Here is an 11,470-nt window from a genome sequence, read left to right on the forward strand (position 1 = left end):
AAGATAGAATTATAATAATATACCAAATATATCGTTTTTGCTATTATGACATTGTATTAATTATCCTAAGATTATACCTAACTTGATCTAATGACTTCTCCTACGGGTCAGACACATGACTCCTCATCCACTAGAGGTGACTCTACATTGTAACTCTTTGCTCACACTAGTCAAGGTGATTATTGCAAAAGAAGAAAGACAACATAAACACAAACTAACTAGACCCAAAGAAAGGGTAAAAGGAAAATAAATCATATATATAAGTATACAAGATCAAATAACACTTTAATTCAATCATCCAAACACATCAAACTAAACAATATCAAGATATCATTCACTCAAAGATAACTCTAGGCTCAATTATGTGGATATGACAACAATGTGTGATTCTAGGTGGTTTCGCACTTGTGGTAGCCTTTACTACTCTGTAAAGTCGTTGTCAATGGGTTTCATCCTACCATACACAAGATTAATCCCTTAACAGTCTTTAGCTAAAGTAAAACTCCTAGACCAGAACCTCATGTCTCTCTCACCATATAATTCATTCCACTATATATGAGCTTGAATAATTATTAGAGTATTAGGATAAACCTCCAGTCGAGACTCTCTCACATTAATGCACACACTATAATTACATCCAATAGGATTTCCTTTTAGATCCCTACAACAACATCAATCACATCAAGTTATAGTGTATAAACATCAATAATAACATATAAAACCATCAATTAGAAGATCATAAAAGTCACATGATAATCAAAATAGTAAAATAGAAAACACCAAAGACTGACATTTAGCTGTGAATAGGGTGCGTCCAACACTGATATCAAAGAAGCATACTATACATAAAGGGCTCAATGACATAGGTTGGCGCTCTGACATCACAATGAGCTCTCTAACATGAGCGCATTGAGAGATACAAACCATCATGCAACATCATACCACAAAAAAAAACCATTGACTTTAAAATTTAAAACTAGCGCCCAATGTCCCTAAACTCTGCTCAACGCCATCACAAATAATGCAAGAATGTAAGGTTTTATCTCATTCAATTGTACAAATTGATATTTTGCACTCTTGTTACCTCAGTGTGTCAAAACATTTTATACTTGCTACCAACTTGAACAATTGTACAATCAATAATTCTCTAAAACTAGCATATCTTCAAGCAATTGAAGCATACTAAACCAAGTTTCAAACTGAATATTCAGTTGATCATAGATTCTACATCAATAACTTTCATTTATCAGTCCAAAATAAATCCTATGTTGCTTATCAAAACCCTTTAATGTGACCTTGTAAATATAATTAACCAAAACTAATGTAAGAGTAATTTGATTAACAAATTTAAACTATTATTTGATTGATTTGTTTTTAATACTGTACAAATTTTCATTTAAATTCAACCATCTCAACATTTAATTAGACATGCATAGATAAATTAAAATCAACATAATTCAAAGAATAAATTAGCTTCCCTTACCTCAAAACTTTAAGAACCCCAAATTAACACACAACTTTAGTTCATCTTCTAATCAAGCAAAACCGTTAACATCAAAATTTTAAGTAACTCAAATTCACAAGATACAAAATTCACCTACAAATGATTTAAAATCATAATGAACTCTAATTTAGTTTCCCCCTCCTTAGAAGACAACCCTACAACTCAAAAAAACTCCAAACTATTTTTAAACTCACAAACCCTATACTTCAACCTATAGACATCGAAAACATGTTTGGATTGAACTAAAAGAGTCATTGATTAAAAGAGTCATTGATTAAGAGAATGAAATAAAGGACTCTAAGAATACATGCAACCCAAAAAAGATTGCATATACTACCAAAATATATTAGATATCAAAGGAGGTTAAAATTTCAACTTACCCAAAAGGATATTTTGTTTAATTATACTTAAAGAATTCGGGGCGATCACAACCGTAACCTCTTATCACAAAGATAATGAAATTTGAATGAGAATTTTGAATAAACATATTTGAGTTGGGGAGAAAATAAAAGAGAAGCAAAGGTCATGTGTTTTAAACTTTTACATAGGTTTGGTTTAGTTTTATTTTATTTTAAGAAAAAGGTTTTACATGATCGAACAACATTTAAGACACCCTAACATTTTTTTAAAAATATATTAATTAGTTTATAAAAATTTTATAGTATATTTTATATATTTTACACTCTTAAATTTTTATACACTCGTAAATAATTTTTGACACACTAAAATATATTTTAAAAATCTACTACTAATTTCACATATTTCATCATTTTCAAAATAAAGGAGGTATTGATTTTGTCCGGTCCTTAGAAATATCTAGGTTTGTCCTGATTTTTAAGCTCAATATTTCTTTTTCAAAATCGCGCGTAAAGAAAACTAAGAGGGATATTCACAAAACAAAGCAAGCAATTCGCAGTACATGAAACCAAACCACCTTCGAACAAACACACCAATATATATATAAACTAATAAATTACTTCCAAATAATTTCTTTTGACATTATTCTTATAGTCCTCATCATGTATTCTTCTCCCTCTTTCTCTCTCTGTTCTATTACAGAGCAAACATAACGGTCAACATCTCCTGACAAAAACGACTCGAGAGGCACATTATTCAGCTACGCAACTTGCACTGTATCAAGACTTCCACAGCAGAATTATTCAAAGCTCTAAACAAGGTGAATTAGGAAAACTTATCCTTGGATTTACTCCAACCAGCAGTCTAATATCTTGACTTGTCTATTTGTGTAAATTAACATATAAAACTACGAAAATATCGTACCAAATAAGTTAGAAAGTTCTAACTTTGCATACAATTTTTGAAAGTTTATAGACGAACAGGAACACAGATAAAGTTCAGTAACTAAAGTTGGGATATGGATAATTTATATCTTGCTGAGAATGGGGTCTGTCATGAAGTTAAGGCCGTCGTGGAAGTGTTGATGAGAGGGAGAGGTGGTGGAGGAGGAATAATGGTAGACGTAGACATTGTATTCGACTGTGGCATCACCTTTGTGGTAATCAACCTTAACACTGCGAGCAAGAACAAAGCCACGTGCGAAGCGGAAAGCACCTGTGCCACCAATAATTGGCAACTCCCTCACCGGAAGTATGATCTCGTTCCTCCCTAACACACTCAGAGTGCTGCCATTGAATTCTCCTTCAAAGAATGTCAAGGTCATCCCCATCACTATCTCCAAATCCAAACCTGCTCTTTGGGTTGCAGAGAGGTAAAACCCTTGAGCTTTTCCTACCCTTTTGGACTCAACATCGGGTCCGATGGTCAGTGGGTCCTCGATCACCACCATGGAGCCGAAGGGAAGGGGAGCGTTTGACATAATCTTTGGAGGGTCGATTATGATGAGGGAGGGTTTGTCGTTTGTTATGAGTTCATGAAAGTAGAACCGAATGTGTGTTAGCTTCTCACCAGCACGTAACTGATCGGGAGAGATTGTTTGGTAGAAGGTGCCAGAAACCAGAGAAGCGAAAAGGAAGGAAAGGGTTAAAGGAAGAAAGAAAGCTTTGAAATTTGCCATGGATGAGGGTAGCTAATAGGAAGAAAGAAGAGTTAGTATGTTTTGGTGTATTATAAGAGTGGAGGTGTGAACTATTTATATCAATGGAGGTGTGAAGTACTTGTGTTAGGTAAACGTCACATGAGACTATAGGTACGAGCAAAGGCAATGACAAGTGGTAGTTGGATAAATGGATTTTAGTACAAGATATTGTGGTTGCATTCAAATTGAATTGATAGATTTTAGTAGAAGACTACATGGTGGCATTTCAAAAGTACCTTAGCTTTGATCGAGATCATTCTAGCATTGTTGAAAACAAGTATGGTATAACACGTCAAATATTACGCAAAGAAAATATATTCGGAACAATTTGCATACAGTTAAAATTCTTAATAAAGGAATATTTTAATGTATAAATTAAATTATACAAATTAAGGGATAGAGAATATGCAAGACTTGATTTGAAATAAAGAGAACTCTGGTTGGAACCATATACTAAACAATATTATTTTTTTAAAGGTCTAGCTATCCTAATATATGACATATCTAAATGCAAAACTATTTTTCTCATTAAATTAAATATGTGGTAAATAAATTTTATTTGTTTATGTTTCTAACGTTATCTCTGTCAATTATATTACTTATGTATTTGTGAAATTAAAAGTCATGTTTTAGATTATCATTAGTATTGAGAAATGAAATATATACTTAGTTCTTTTATGACCTTTACTAAAACAATTATAATAAAAAATAAGTTAACTGTTCAAAAATAAATATAAAAATAATTATTTCAGGGATCATTTAAAATAATTAACATAATTATTAGAATAAAATACAAATTACTATTTTATTCAGGCACTTAAGTAAAAGTTTACAATTTATTTGGCACGTTTTGAAGAAAACATTATTCGAGTCACAAAACAAAGATTTAATCATGTATTATCAAATGAAACTTAATTCAACCTTTTTAAAACAAGTAAGTCATCTTTTACAAATATTGTAATTCTTTTTGTGGAAATTATTTAAAGGATTATAATCCTATTAAATTTATTAAAAGTGGCAAAATCACGAAAAATACTAGTTAAACAAAAACTAAATTCCTCAATCTTGAAAGTATAAAGATTTATTAGCTTATAAACCTTTTAAGAATAACAAGTTAAATAATATAAAACTATTATGCCTTTTACAATACTTAATATTATAACAAAATTAACATAATGGTTGTCTAACCTTACTTAGAGGTGGATGGTTGAATTGATTTTGATTCCTTCTTACAGCATCATATGAAACTGAATTATTGACAAACAACACTTTCTAGAAATTAAAGCATGTTAGGAGATGTCTATAAAATCGGAACAGGTTTATGATTGGACCAGTCTACTTTGTAATTCAAATTTTTCTAAGAGAAGATTATTTTCTTTTGCTTTCCCATATCAAAGCAAAAATGAACAGAAAACACAATGTAAATTTTATTGGCAATTTATAATTTCTTTTTGCTGCATGAAGACTTGCAATTATTTATTCATTTTAATAGGAAATTAGTCAGTTTGGACGTAGAAGCAATTTATTATTGACTTATCAAACAGCAACAATTGACTATTGAAAGAAAATTTTAGCTTTAAACATTTTTCAAACAACGGCACTTGTAGATATGTTTTAGGACCAACGTTAAAAACGCATGTTTTGAAATGTTACAAAAAAAAAAGTCTTGAAGATTAACAATTAATTGCGAGGAATTATCTTAGTCAAATATTTTGTGCAAGAATACTATTATCTGAAATCTTTCGAATATAATTATCTCCAATAAAAGTTAAACAATTTAGTTGTAGATGTTGATAGAATCAATACTTTTAATGTGTTTTACAACGATGTTGGAAAATTATGTACTTTTTAGGTGAAATTATTACGGAAATAGAAGTTGTTGTTACTACCAGAAATATTTATGGTTTATTAGAATGAAATCTCCAAATTACAACACTTTAAGTAATTGTTTAAACCAAAGTTCATAAGTAACTAAAATTATAGTTCTATATTCTGTTTTTTACTAATATTGTCACAGCATGTTTTTTCTTGCTCTTTCAAAAAATAAGATATCAGAAACTTAATATATAGAAGTGACCTTTTATAAGAAGGAAATCTTACTCCATCAATATCTGAATGAATGATAGACAATTTTAGCATGGGTAGTGTGACTCTAAAACAATTTTTTTTCAAGATATCGTTTAATGTATTTTAATATACAAATGATAGCATTTCAATAATCTACACATGGATAATTGAGAAATTAACTCACTAAAATGACTACAAAGGAAATGTTATGACAAGTAACTATGATAGTTCAATTTTTCAATAAATATTTTGTACTTCTTAAGATATGAGAAATGCTTCTCCTGATTAGGTAAGAGTTTAATATTGAGATTCATGAGTATGGTAACAAGCTTTGAGCTCATTAACACAGTTTCTTCCAAATTATCAAATGCATACTTCCTTTCAGATATAAATATCATTGTTGGATTGTGCCACCTTAATCCCCAAGAAATGAGTTTGTTAATATCTTTGCTCTGAAATCTCATTTGGAAGATGTCATAGTTGTCATTGTTGTATGAACAATGTAATATATTACTAAATATATACATATAGAATTTTAGTAACGGTAAAAGACTGAACGATCTGTCTCACCACGAGTCACACCAAATTATTGAACAATGCTATTAAATTTTTCAAACCAAGTCTTGGGAGACTATAAAGATTTACGGAGACAACATATCAATCCAGAAGACTCTCTCTTAAGCAATAAAACTTAAAGATTGCTCCATATATTTCTTCTTGCAAATCTTCATTAAGAAAGTCTTTTCTGACATCTAATTGGTAAAGAGGTCTTTATTGAATAGCAACCATGTAAGCAAATAAAAGTCATAATCCAAACCAAAATTTTGTGCAATATTTGGTCATAAGACGAGCTTTGAGACAATCAATAATCCCATGAAGACCAAATTTGATGACAAAATCTCACCTTCAACCAAACAACAAATTTTTGATATATCAACGGGAAGAGCTCTCAAGTTTCATTATTTTGAACACTTATTTTATGAAGCATGACCTTGCACCAATTAGGATGAGTTGAGGAATCCTCTATATGTTTTAGAATAATTATAAAAGAAATAGATGAAAGACTAGTATAAAGATAAAGATAATTAATGATAACTCAAAACATTTTATACTTGATACCACCTTGAACAATTTTACAATATGTAATTCTCTCAAGCTAGCATATCCCCAAGCAATTCAAAGCATACTAAAGCAAGTTTCAAAATGAATATTCAGTTGATCATAGATTCTACATAAACAACAACTTTCATTGATCATAAATAAATCCTATGTTGCCTATCAAAACCCATAAGGTGCAATTCGAAGACTTGGACAGCAGAATTATTCAAAGCTCTAAACGGCGTGAATTTGGAAAACTTGTCCACAGATTTATTCCCACCAGCAGTCTAATATCTTGTCTATGTGTGTAAGTTAGTATAAAACTTATGAAAATATTGTATCAGATAAGTTAGATAGTTCTAACTTTGAATACAAATTATGAAAGTTTATAGACGAACTGGAACACAGATAAAGTTGAGCAACTGAAGTTGGGATATTGAAAAATTATATTTTGCTGAGAATGGGGTCTGTCATGAAGTTAAGGCCGTGGTTAAAGAGTTGATGAGAGGGAGAGGTGGAGGAGGAGGAATAATGGTAGACGTAGACATTGTATTCGACTGTGGCGTCACCTTTGTGGTAATCAACCTTCACACTGCGAGCATGAACAAAGCCACGTGCGAAGCGGAAAGCACCTGTGCCACCAATAATAGGCATCTCCCTCACTGGAAGCATGATCTCGTTCCTCCCTAACACACTCAAAGTGCTGCCATTGAATTCTCCTTCAAAGAATGTCAAGGTCATCCCCATCACTATCTCCAAATCCAAACCTGCTCTTTGGGTTGCAGACAAGTAAAACCCTTGAGCTTTTCCTATCCTTTTCGACTCAACATCAGGTCTGATCGTCAATGGGTTCTCGATCACCACCATGGAGCCGAACGGAAGGGGAGCGTTTGACATAATCTTTGGAGGATCGATTATGATCAGCGAGGGTTTGTCGTTTGTTATCAATTCATGAAAGAAGAACCGAATGTGTGTTAGCTTCTCACCAGCACGTAACTCATCAGGAGAGATACTTTGGTAGAAGGTGCCAGAAACAACAGACGAGAAAAGAAAGGAAAGGGTTAAAGGAAGAAAGAAAGTTTTGAAATTTGCCATGGACGAGGGTAGCTATTAGGAAGAAAGAAGATTGTTGTGTAGTTAGTATGTTTTGGTGTATTATAAGAGCGGAGGTGTGAACTATTTATAACAATGGAGGTGTGAAGTACTTGATGTAAGGTACGCGTCACATGAGACTATAGGTACGAGGAAAAGCAATAACAAGTAGTTGTTAGATAAATAGATTTTAGTCCAAAGACACTGGTTGCATTCAAATTGAATTGATAGACTGCAATCCAATATCCAAGCTTTCGTAATTACCTTTGCTTTGATCGGGATCAGCTTTTGTTGAAGATAACTTTTTTTTTAAAGAATGGTATAACACTTAAAATATTCATTAGTGAAAAAAAAAAAGTTTATAATGTCACTCTCCACTTTGTAAGTACTAAATTTCGATCTTAGAAAATTCTGGTCAAAATTTTTATAAATATTATTTCGTCAAAATAGTTATTTAAGATGGATCTTATAACCAAAAAATTTTAATTAACGTCAGAGTACTTAGGTTCGACTTCATTTAACATCTGTTGATCTTAAAATCGACATTAACGGACTAATTGACATCTATTATGAATAGGTCTGATGTCAATTTTTCTTTTAAAATTTGCGTTCTCATCTTCAACCAATTTTAGTTCATCTTGTCATTGTGGTGCTCAATTTTGTTGAAGCTTTCATTCTCTCTAATTACATTTTTCATTAGGGTTGGTGTTTTCACTCAACAGCCATTGTTGAATGTCCTAAAAGGTTCCTTTTTGCATTTTCAATTAACCTTCAGTTTTGTAAATTTCAAATTTTCATAACTTTTGGTAAAGTTATCAAAACGGGTAACCCGGCTCGACCCACTATGGGTTGGTCACTTAGTGAGTCAACCCAACTCGGTTCACTTATTAGCAAGCTGATAAAATTCGAACCCGACTCAACCCACCACGGGTTGGTGGGTTAAACGGGTTGATTCACTAGCTCACTTAATTATAAGTTCTTTTTAAAATAAAAACAAAAATATTATTTTTTTAATTCAAATCTAAATAAATTTCACTCTAAAAAGATGTTAAACTTCAAAAACAATTCAAAATAAAAAATATCATACAATTCAAACTTAATCCAAAAACAAGCATAAAAGACGAATAAATAAGTTTTAATGTTGATAATTTTTTATCACTTGTCCATCTATAATATTAGTCTTGAATAGATAAATTTGTAATATTTTTCCCTCTTGAAACACTTTTTTTATCCCATCTACAATATAATAAAAAAAATGCTAACTAATAATATTAAAACACAAAATAATAAATAATTAAATTAAATTAGGTGGGTTGCACCGACTCACCACGGGTTCAATCCGGATGAGTCGAGTTCTAAGTGAGCCGGATTTAAAACTAATCTGCATAAAAAATTACATTTTTTTCAAACACATGATGAACCGAGTTAACTCGCGGGTTACAACTAATTTTGACAACATTAACTTTTGGTATGAACTTCGAATGAAAATGCTAAAAAATGAAAGTTGTTGGAATGTGAGTGACAAACATGTTGGCCAATTTCTTATGGAATGTTCTAGAATTTTCAAAAATCCATAGTTTAATATATGTTGTTTATTTTATTAGTATTTTTTACCCATTTTTCTATGTTTTACACTTTTAATTTAGATACTCATACAACTTCTAAAATTTTATAATTTTTTAGTGTATTCTTATATTATATATTGATTTTTCATGGTCTCAAATGAAGAAAAATATTAAAAGAAATTACAATTTGACGTTAATTAATGTGTGATATAAATGCAAACATACGTCTTCTCACGAACAACATATATCCTACTATAACGTTGAACTTTTGGTTAGTGATTGAAAAATATATATATTCAAAACAATTTGCATATAATTAAAATTCATAATAAAGGAATATTTTAATGTATAAATTAAATTATACAAATTAAGGGATAGAACATTTGCAAGACTTCATTAGAACCTGGTTGGAACCATATACTAAACAATATTATTTTTTGAAATGTAGCTATCCTAATATATGACATATCTACGTGCAAAATTATTTTTTCATTAAATTAAATATGTCATAAATAATTTTTTTATTTATGTTTCTAGCCTTATCTCTTTCAGTTATATTACTTATGTATTTGTTAAATTAAAATTCATGTTTTAGACTATTTGTATTGAGAAATGAAATATATATGTAGTTCTTTTATTACCTTTACTAAAAAATATATATAATAATAATAATATAAAAATCATTATTTAAGGGATCATTTAAAATAATTAACATAATTATTAGGATAGAATACAAATAGTTATTTTACTCGGGCACTTAAGTAAAAGTTTATAATTTATTAGGTACGATTCGAAGAAAAAATTATTCCACTCACAAAACAAAGATTTAATCATATATCATCAAATGAAACTTATTTAAACCTTTTTAAAATAAGTAAGTCATCTTTTACAAATATTATAATTCTTTTGTGGAAATAATTTAAAGGATTATAATCCTATTAAATTTATTAAAAGTGGCAAAATTACGAAAAATACTAGTTAAGAAAAACTAAATTCCTCAGTCTTGAAAGTGTAAAGATTTATTAGTTTATAAACCTTTTAAGAATAACAAGTTAAATAATATAAAACTATTATGCCTTTTATAATACTTAATATTATAACAAAATGAACATAATGGTTGTCTAACCTTACTTAGAGGTGGATGGTTCAATTGATTGATTCCTTTTTACAGCATCATATGAAACTGAATTATTGACAAACAACACTTTCTAGAAACTGTGGAAAAAAAAAAAACAGTTCATTAGTTTTACCCGTTTTTCAGTTTTAAAATCGCTCGAAATTAAAGGATGTTATGAGATGTCTATATAATCGGAACATGTTTCTGATTGGACCAGTCTACTTTGTAATTCAAACTTTTTTTTAAGGAGAAGATTCTTTTCTTTTGCTTTCCCCCATATCAAAGCAAAAATGAACAGAAAAGGCAATGTAAAAGTTATTGGAAATTTATAATTTCTTTTGCTGCGGCATGAGACTCTTGCAATTATCTAATCATTTAATAGGAAATTATTCAGTTTGGACATAGAGGTAATTTTATTATTGACTTACCAAACACCAACAATTGACTATTCAAAGAAACTTTTAGCTTTAAACATTTTTCAAACAACGTCACTTGTAGATATGTTTTAGGACCAATGTTAAAACACATGTTTTGAAATGAACGAATCGTAAATCCATATTTTTTAACAACATTTTGAAGCTATATTTATCGTTTTTTTTTCATTAGGTTAGAGTACATCTCATAATAACAAATAAATAATGAATCAATTAAAAATTATATGATATTATATTAAAATTTTAATAATATTTTGACACAATATACATATTATTTTTCATTGAATTTAAAGTGTACTAGTACAGTACCAAATAAATAATAAATTAGTTAAAAAATTATGTGTACTATTATAAAAAAATGGTGTAATTGTTTTGTTTGTGCTATTTTCATTGTTGTGTTAACTTCGTCCTCCTTTTAAAAAGTATCAACTTTATTCACGGTTAGTTTAATGTGCATCAATTAATTTTTTATTGACAGCATTAATGTGTGGTGATGTGGTAACTAATGCTATCACATAGCAATTAAACCTAAATAAA

General features: G+C 29.9%; 2 pseudogenes; both read right to left on the reverse strand.

The window, feature by feature from the left end:
- Positions 1-2,439: 2,439 nt before the first annotated feature.
- Positions 2,440-3,595, reverse strand: LOC148196417 (pterocarpan synthase 1 pseudogene; annotated as a pseudogene).
- A 3,228-nt stretch (positions 3,596-6,823) lies between these two features.
- On the reverse strand, positions 6,824-7,861 carry LOC148196418 (pterocarpan synthase 1 pseudogene; annotated as a pseudogene).
- Positions 7,862-11,470: the final 3,609 nt, after the last annotated feature.

Source organism: Vigna umbellata, chromosome 7, assembly GCF_029865625.1.
Source record: "Vigna umbellata cultivar VRB3 chromosome 7, Vumbellata_1.0, whole genome shotgun sequence".
Taxonomy (NCBI): domain Eukaryota; kingdom Viridiplantae; phylum Streptophyta; class Magnoliopsida; order Fabales; family Fabaceae; genus Vigna; species Vigna umbellata.